This window comes from Patiria miniata, unplaced genomic scaffold (genome assembly GCF_015706575.1).
Source record: "Patiria miniata isolate m_02_andy unplaced genomic scaffold, ASM1570657v1 HiC_scaffold_1, whole genome shotgun sequence".
Taxonomy (NCBI): domain Eukaryota; kingdom Metazoa; phylum Echinodermata; class Asteroidea; order Valvatida; family Asterinidae; genus Patiria; species Patiria miniata.
In genome coordinates, this window is record NW_024037047.1 from 29109755 (window position 1) to 29117908 (window position 8154).

Sequence of the window (8154 nt, forward strand, 5' to 3'; positions counted from 1 at the left end):
TCGTGTTGCGACACAAGATACTGTTTAGGGAGGGAAAAACAATATTTCGTTTAAATCTTCTGTCTATTTTGTCTTCTTTTCATGACCAATCATCTTGAAAAAAATCCATTCAATGCTTCAATTAATTTTTGAGATAGCACGTCGTCGTGGACTATCGTTCCTGTGCAAAAGTGAGGCAAATGTTCTGTTTGGACTGCCACTGCAGCCCATTGCCAAGTTTTGCTACGTGTTGCGACACAAGACACTGTTACGGAGAGAAAAACAATATTTCGTTTATATCTTCTGTCTAGTTTGTCTTCTTTTCGAGATCAATCATCTGGCCAAAATTAAATTCAATGCTCCAATTAATTTTTGAGACAGCGTGTCGTCGTGGACTATCGTTAGTGTGCAAAAGTAAGGCAAATGTTCTCTTTGGACTGCCACTGCAGCCCATCGCCAAGATTTGCTACGTGTTGCGACACAATACACTGTTTAGGGTGAGAAAAACAATATTTCGTTTAAATCTTCTGTCTATTTTGTCTTCTTTTCGAGATCAATCATCTGGCCAAAATTCAATTCAATGCTCCGATTAATTTTTGAGATAGCATGTCGTCGTGGACTATTGTTCCTGTGCAAAAGTGAGGCAAATGTTCTGTTTGGACAGCCACTGCAGCCCATCGCCAAGTTTTGCTACGTGTTGCGACACAAGACACTGTTTGGGAAGAGAAAAACAATATTTCGTTTAAATCTTCTGTCTATTTTGTCTTCTTTTCATGACCAATCATCTGGCCACAATTCAATTTAATGCTACAAATAATTTTTGAGATAGCCTGTCGCATGGTGTACTATAAAGGACACCTACATGTATCTGTTGTCGTCGTGCGTGTGGGGAGCTCCGTCGTGCCTGTGAGCAGGTCCGTCGTGTTTGTGGAGAAGTCCGTCGTGTTTGTGAGCAGAGCGTCGTGCGTGTGACCGTCCCGTCGTGCCTGTGAGTTAAACCGTCGTGCCTGTAAGTTAAGCCGTCGGGCCTGTGAGTAAAGCCATCGTGCCTGTGAGTAAATCCGTCGTGTTTGTGAGTAAAGCCGTCGTGTTTGTGAGTAATGCCGTCGAGCCTGTGAGTAAAGCCGTCGTGCGTATGAGTAAAACCCTCATGCCTGTGAGTAAAACTGTCGTGCCTGTGAGTAAAGTTTAATCACAGGCACGACGGTTTTACTCACAAACACGACGGACCTCCCCACACGCACGACGGACCTGCTCACAAGCACGACGGAGCCCCCCACACGCTCGACGCACTGCTCACAAACACGACGGACCTCTCCACAAACACGACGGACCTGCTCACAGGCGCGACGGTTTTACTCACACGCAAGACGCTCTTCGCACAATCACGACGGACCTCTCCACAAACACGACGAACCTAGTTTGTCTTAAAAGAAGTAAGCCTAACCCCTTGCAATTTTTTTTTTCAATTTTGGCCGAAAAATGAAATTGCTTGAAACTTGCAGGAAAGAGGCCTTTTAAAGGGATTGGGCGTCTTAAAGAAAGATTGCCTCGATAAGTTAGATCAAAATTAGTGAAAATTACTAATTTTTGTCTCAATAAGTCGGTGATTTTTGCCCAAATCTTCAATATGTTTTGTGTTTGAATGTCGATTGATGTTCCTCTTGCATCCAAAGACATTTCTGAGTTGTTTTGGAGAAAAGTCAATTTTTGGTCAAATTTGATTAAAAAAAATAAGGCTAACCCCTTACAAATATTTTAAATTTTGGCCGAAAAATTTATTTGCTTGAAACTTGCAGGGAAGATGCCTAAGGGTCCCTGGAGCACATTCGAACTGGAATTTTTGACAGATTGGGCCTTTTAAAGAAAGTTTGCGTCCATAATTTGGGTCAAAACACTTCAAACACTAAACATATTGAAAATTTTGGCAAAAATCACCGACTTATTGAGACAAAAATGAATAATTTGCACTAATTTTGACCTGAATTATCGACGCAAATTTTCTTTAAAACACTCAATTTGTCCAAAATTCCGGTTCGAATGTGCTCTTAGAGACCCTCAGGCATCTTCCTTGCAAGTTTCAAGCAATTTCATTTTTTTGGCCAAAATTGAAAAAAATTGCCAGGGGTTAGCCTTACTTTTTGATCAAATTTGTCCAAAATTTGACTTTTCTCCAAACAACTCAGAAATGTCTTTGGATGCAAGAGGAACATCAATTGGCCTTCAAACACTAAACATATTGAAGATTTGGGCAAAAATCACCGACTTATTGAGACAAAAATTAATAATTTTCACTAATTTTGACCTAAATTAAAGACGCAAACTTTCTTTAAAACGCCCAATCTGTCCAAAATTCCAGTTCGAATATGCTGTAGGGACAATCAGGCATTTTCCCTGCAATTTCATTTTCAGCCAAAATTTGAAAAAATCGCAAGGTGTTAGCCTTTCTTTTTGATGTATTGTATTGTTTGAGTATTAATTGATGTTCGTCTTGCATCCACAGGAATTTGTGCGCTATTTCGAGAAAAAATATATTTTAGCCAAATTTGTGTAACACTTCAAGGTTAACCCCTTGCAATATTTTCAATTTTGGCCAAAAAATGAGATTGTTTGAAAGTTTCAGGAAAGATGCGTACAGTCTCACTCGATTTGGGGACAAAATGTGCCATTAAAAAGAAACCATACGCTGAAACCTTGGGTAAATTTCAGTCCAACATGTGATTTCATTTCTCGATACATAAATGCTTTTCGCCCGAATCTTTAATTCTACAGGTGTTTGAGTATTGATTGATTGATGAGTAAATATGCAAGGCTTGCAATATTTTTAATTGGGGCAAAAAATTGAAATTGTGTGAAAAAAATGCAGGAAAGATGCATAAAGGGCCCTTAAACACATCCCGGCTTTATTTGGGGACAGAGATGTGCAAGATAAGAGAAAACCTACACCGAAACTTATGTCAATTTCAGTCAAAAATATGATTTTATTTCTTAACAAATCGATATTTTTGCCTATATATTCTATCCCATAGTTGTTTGAGTATTGATTGATGTTCCTCTTGCATCCAAAGGAATTTGTGCACAATTTGGAGAAAAGGCAATTTTTGGCCAAATTTGAGTAAAAATGCAAGGCTAACCCCTTGCAATATTTTCAATATTGGAAAAAAATGAAATTGTATGAAAGTTGCAGGAAAGATGCAAATTAGTGCGCTTTTTTGGAGACATGTAAATTTTTTTGCCGAATTTGAGCAAAATTCAAGGCTAATCTTGCAATTATTTCAATTTTTGGCCCAAAAAATCAAATTGTATGAAGGTTGCAAGGAAGATGCCTACAGGGCCCTAAACATTTCCAATTTATTTTTAGACAGATGTGTCAAAGAAAAGAAACCATACGCTGAAAACTTTGGTAAATTTCAGTCAATAATATGATTCTATTTCTCAATAATATTAAATATTCATTGATTGATGACAGAGACCTTTGTTTCGCTTTTAATACTACCGTAGACCTGCCGAGCAGATGTCAATTTTAAAACTTAACCAAATTACATTTAAAAAAAAGAGGATTAAAAAAAAATCAAAAAGTTATGTGCTGGCCAAGCTTTCGGGGATCGGTCTGAGCCATAACAATGCCCCAGCCAATCCCTTAGTTCTCTTCCGGGGTCTCGGCGTCCCCGACCAATACACACTTCCTTCCCTGTCCATCCATGTAACCCCGGAGGGCCAGGCACCATGTAAAAGCAAAGAGCTAAGGGAGGAACAGGGCGGCCCCTAAGCCCTGATCCCCCGAGTGGACCACATGCCCTGAACCTGTACGAAGGCGCCAACCTGGAACTCGCGGACAGTACCAGCCGCAGTGCTTACCGATTAAGCTAAGGTACAGTTGGTGATTTACGACGGGAAATTAAACATCTTATAATGACTGAATGCGCGCGTTGAACAGCAAAAAAGACACCGACGGGATTCGAACCCGGGCTCCGCGATTCGTGGTCGACGAATTGTACCACTAGGCCATTCGACCTCCTTAGAGTTCTTCTCAAAAGTATTTGTCTTAAATAGTCGGACAAACATGGAACATTGCTGTGTACATGACTACATATGTTTTGGGCAATAATGCCAACTGTTTTCATTTGTTTGCAAAATTGTATACGGTAGCTTCGTTTGTATAACAGCAGGCATGCAACTGGGAAATCACCAAAAAAAAGAGGAAATGCAAATTTTTCCCAGACTTTGTACAGTGTTTTTCTATATTTAATGGCACACATGGGAAGTAAAAAAAGAGGAAATCAGCTGATCCGAGGAAAAGTTGCATGCCTGACTTATCAATACGAACAATAAAAACTATTATTCTGTAGGCTTTTTTGAAAAAGGCACCAGGTGCGTTCAGGGGTGGATGCTGGGATTTTGGCAGGGGGGGGGGGATGAGATGTTCATATCCGATTGTTGCTCAATTTTTTAGAGGAGGTAAACCGGTGACTTTGGGGAGAAATTTATATCAAAAGATGATCACCTGTAATAGTAGTCCTGAAGCCCATCGCCATTTTGAAAACAGACGCCTGCGCTCCATTGCAAAATAGTGTCATTTCATCCAAATTCCACACTCATACGAGCTCGCAGTCCTCTGCACGGTTTCCACCCTTCCTTTTGACAAGCCCTCAAGTTTATGGCACTCAAAATACTTTAAAAAACCATAGAATTTGATGGCATGCAAACCACGATTTGGCCGGCGTAGGCAATTTGGGGCCTATGTTTGGCCTGCAACCTTTAAATACCAGCATTTTTGTTATTTTCCCCAGACACTTTTAGGCGAAGGAAGGATCAAAAAATCATATTTTACAGAACACTATTTTTTTCTCTGATCGGACATCATCTTTGGAATGGATGCATGGGCGTCGCCAGGTTTTTTTTCTAGAGGCGGGCAAATCACACCCCCCCCCTCCAAATCCCTATAATTTCCAGCAATTTCCCGATTTATCATTTTTTCGAGGGTGGGCAGGGACATTTGCCCCTACCCATCCCATTAATTAACAACAATAATTATGACTTTTCGGGGGGACGCCCCTCCCCCCGCGACGCCCATGAATGGATGTCTCAAAATAGGAACACCAACATTTCAAAATCTATCATTGATGAACAGTCACGATGATGTGCTCACGAACAAAAGTGTTGAAACATAAAAGTTAAATAAATGTCTATGGATTACATACAGTTTTATTGGCAATCCCATCTCGATTGTGCATACATGTGATATTCCATATGCACAGGCTATTAGTAGTATTACACTGTATACATAAAAGGTTAAGCATAAAAAGGTGTAACATTGAACAATGAAAACTCAAAATGGTTAACCTTTCTAATTTTCGTAGACTGGACTTCAGAATGCGTACAGGTCACACACGAGATCCATGATCATTTTGTGGATTATCATTTTTGTTTTATTTTTGGTTTAAATTTCAAAGCTCTGCCTAAGTAGAAATTTAACTACTGGTTAAGTTTAAGTTGTGATATTTTTTTCCATGGTTCCCTAGTAAAAAGTACGATTTGATACAGGATAACAAATGCTGGTTATCAATGAAATCTCATAACATTTCACGATTGATTGAAAATTGAAACATTGAAACAAGATTTGTGGGTTATTTTTTTTTTTTCACACAGGCAAGGCTTTAATTACAAAACGAAATAATCAAGACAATCATAAATAATACAAAAATCCCTTAGCCAACTCAATAAAAATTCCCCCCAAAATGAAGTTAACTCTGGTCAACTGCATCTTAGAGATATCGGGGCGCTTTGTTACATAAACAGTTCGACTCAGTCGAACAGTGGCCGTTGAAATTTCACTGCAGAGTTTCTATCCGACCAAATTTTGCTGGGATTATTTTTGGAGTCTCTTTTTTAAATCTTGAGTGCTTGTGTTCTAACACATTACATTTGGAGTGGAAAACAAAACCTGGTGATCAAAAAGAACACATTACTAATTGCAGTGTCACACTTTCATTGCGTTTATTAAACTGACATAACTTTTAACATCTAAAAGAATCACTTTCCAAAATTGTACAAAACAGAGAAAGGATTTTGCATGAGACTAGAGGTCAGAAAGTGACTTGGTACCTATCACTTCTGCGAATTATGTTTGTGAGGTTGCGTTTTTATGTCATTGCCCGAAACTTACTTTACATGATCCAGCTGCTTGTGTACATATCGTGTTTTAGAAACAGATCTGAAAGAGGGGGAGGGGGGGGGGGACGAAACATTTATCAAACGAATACAAATTATGCAGTGCAAAATTACGAGACAATTTTAAACTGGTCATGACAACAGAATGAAAAGACTGCTTTAAAGTTGTCCTGGTGCAGTATTATAGAGAATATTGTTACAAGTCTATTCTCTCAAAAGAGTGTGTTATATCAAGTGAACAAGAAAGCGGTTAATTAATACTGTCCTTCAGCCTTAACAGCGTTAAGCAGAGTTAACAGAGTTAAGCACATCAGTTAAGCACATCAGTTTGTTGACTGCAATGTAGTATATATGGGTCATTATATGCTTCCTGATAGCTCCGATCTTTGTGATATCGTCGTGTCAGTGCAACAAGGTGGTATGTCCATTCTGCAACAAAGTCGTATCTCGCGTGTATATGCTCCGTGCAACAACGTCGTATCTCAACGTCCATTGACTTTGCGTGTACATCCGGGTTATTTTCAGCCACATACGACCTTTTGACATTCTGAAACTTGCGTTTCGCATTTATGCCATTTTAGGAGATACGACCTTGTTGCACTAACGTGATGATATATGCCATTCAAGTATCATTCAAAATGACTTCAATCTCCTTTTTACTTGTTGGATAGCTAGTCTGCTTGACACAATTACTCTTGGAAAAGAAGACATAAAAGAGTGCAGTCAAATAAGCCAGTAATATCTGGTGCCCCTGACTTGCACATTTTAACTTTGAATTCTCCAGACCAAAGTGACTGTTGCTATATCACATGATTCGGGGCAAGCCTTACGCTAGTAACCCCCAGCTCTGGCATGGTCTGGTGTCTGTGCGCCATTCTCACCCATTGTGAACAATGTATTGATGCCGAGCGTCTCTTACGTAACTATGCAAAAGCTTGCCCCGAATCATGTGATGTATAGCAACAGTGCCTTTAATCTGGGGAATTCAAAGTTAAAACGTGCCAAGCATTATGAGCAATTCAGTGTACCAGATATTATTTAAAGTTAACTCTCAAAGGGTATAGGTTATTCGCAAAAGGCTTATTACGAAGTCGTACATGTAAGGAAAGAAGTGGACCCCAAATTTTACCCCCCATGTCCAACATTATTAGGACTAAGCCACTAATACATGTGACACTTTTTAAGAAATTAGGTCCATTAGGCTACCTACATACTTCCCTCTGCGACCATGACACAAGCAACTGCATTGCTTCTCCAAACAGAAAAAAAAAAAAAAATCAATGCTGTTTTGAGGGACTCTGATTCTTAAAAATGAGTGTCAGTGGCCAACTTAATCACTCACAAATGCTCCAGAAAAAATTTTTTGGATGTCTACTTTTTCTTTTTATTAAACCTAAAAGTGTTTCCATAGACAGACTGAAACAATGTTGTGGGTCATCACGGATATCCTGCTCCTTTATGGTTTTTTTTGCAAACATGCCTATTGGACTTGCAGTTTCATACGTCTTTACTTCAATTTATATTTAGAGGTAAAAAAATTGTTACAAGTACTTGAAAAAAAATGTAAGTGCACTGAGTATAGTGGACAATTCACAAGTAGAAAGAACAATGGGCATTGCAAATGCTTGTGACAAAGCTACAAATGACTTTAAAAATGACAGGACTTATTTTTTTTTTAGTAACTTTAGGTGTTACTCTTGGCTTTATATGGGAGTTGACTTCTACTCTTTGACCTTCTCTGACCTTTCCAATGTACTGTGGCAAAGGTCGTGGGTCAATATAACACAGCATGTCTTTTCAACTGGATACAATTTCTGTAGCTAAGCATCCCTCAACAGATCACAAAAGAAGAACCTTATTTAGGGTATTATTACACAGTTTTCTTTCCTATTGTCAAAAACCTGCCACCACATGATCTGAAATCTGCACTACTCTAGTCCCAAAACGGGAACAATGAAACATAAATTCACGTGAAAATTTAGTGTGCTCAATCATGACAATTAA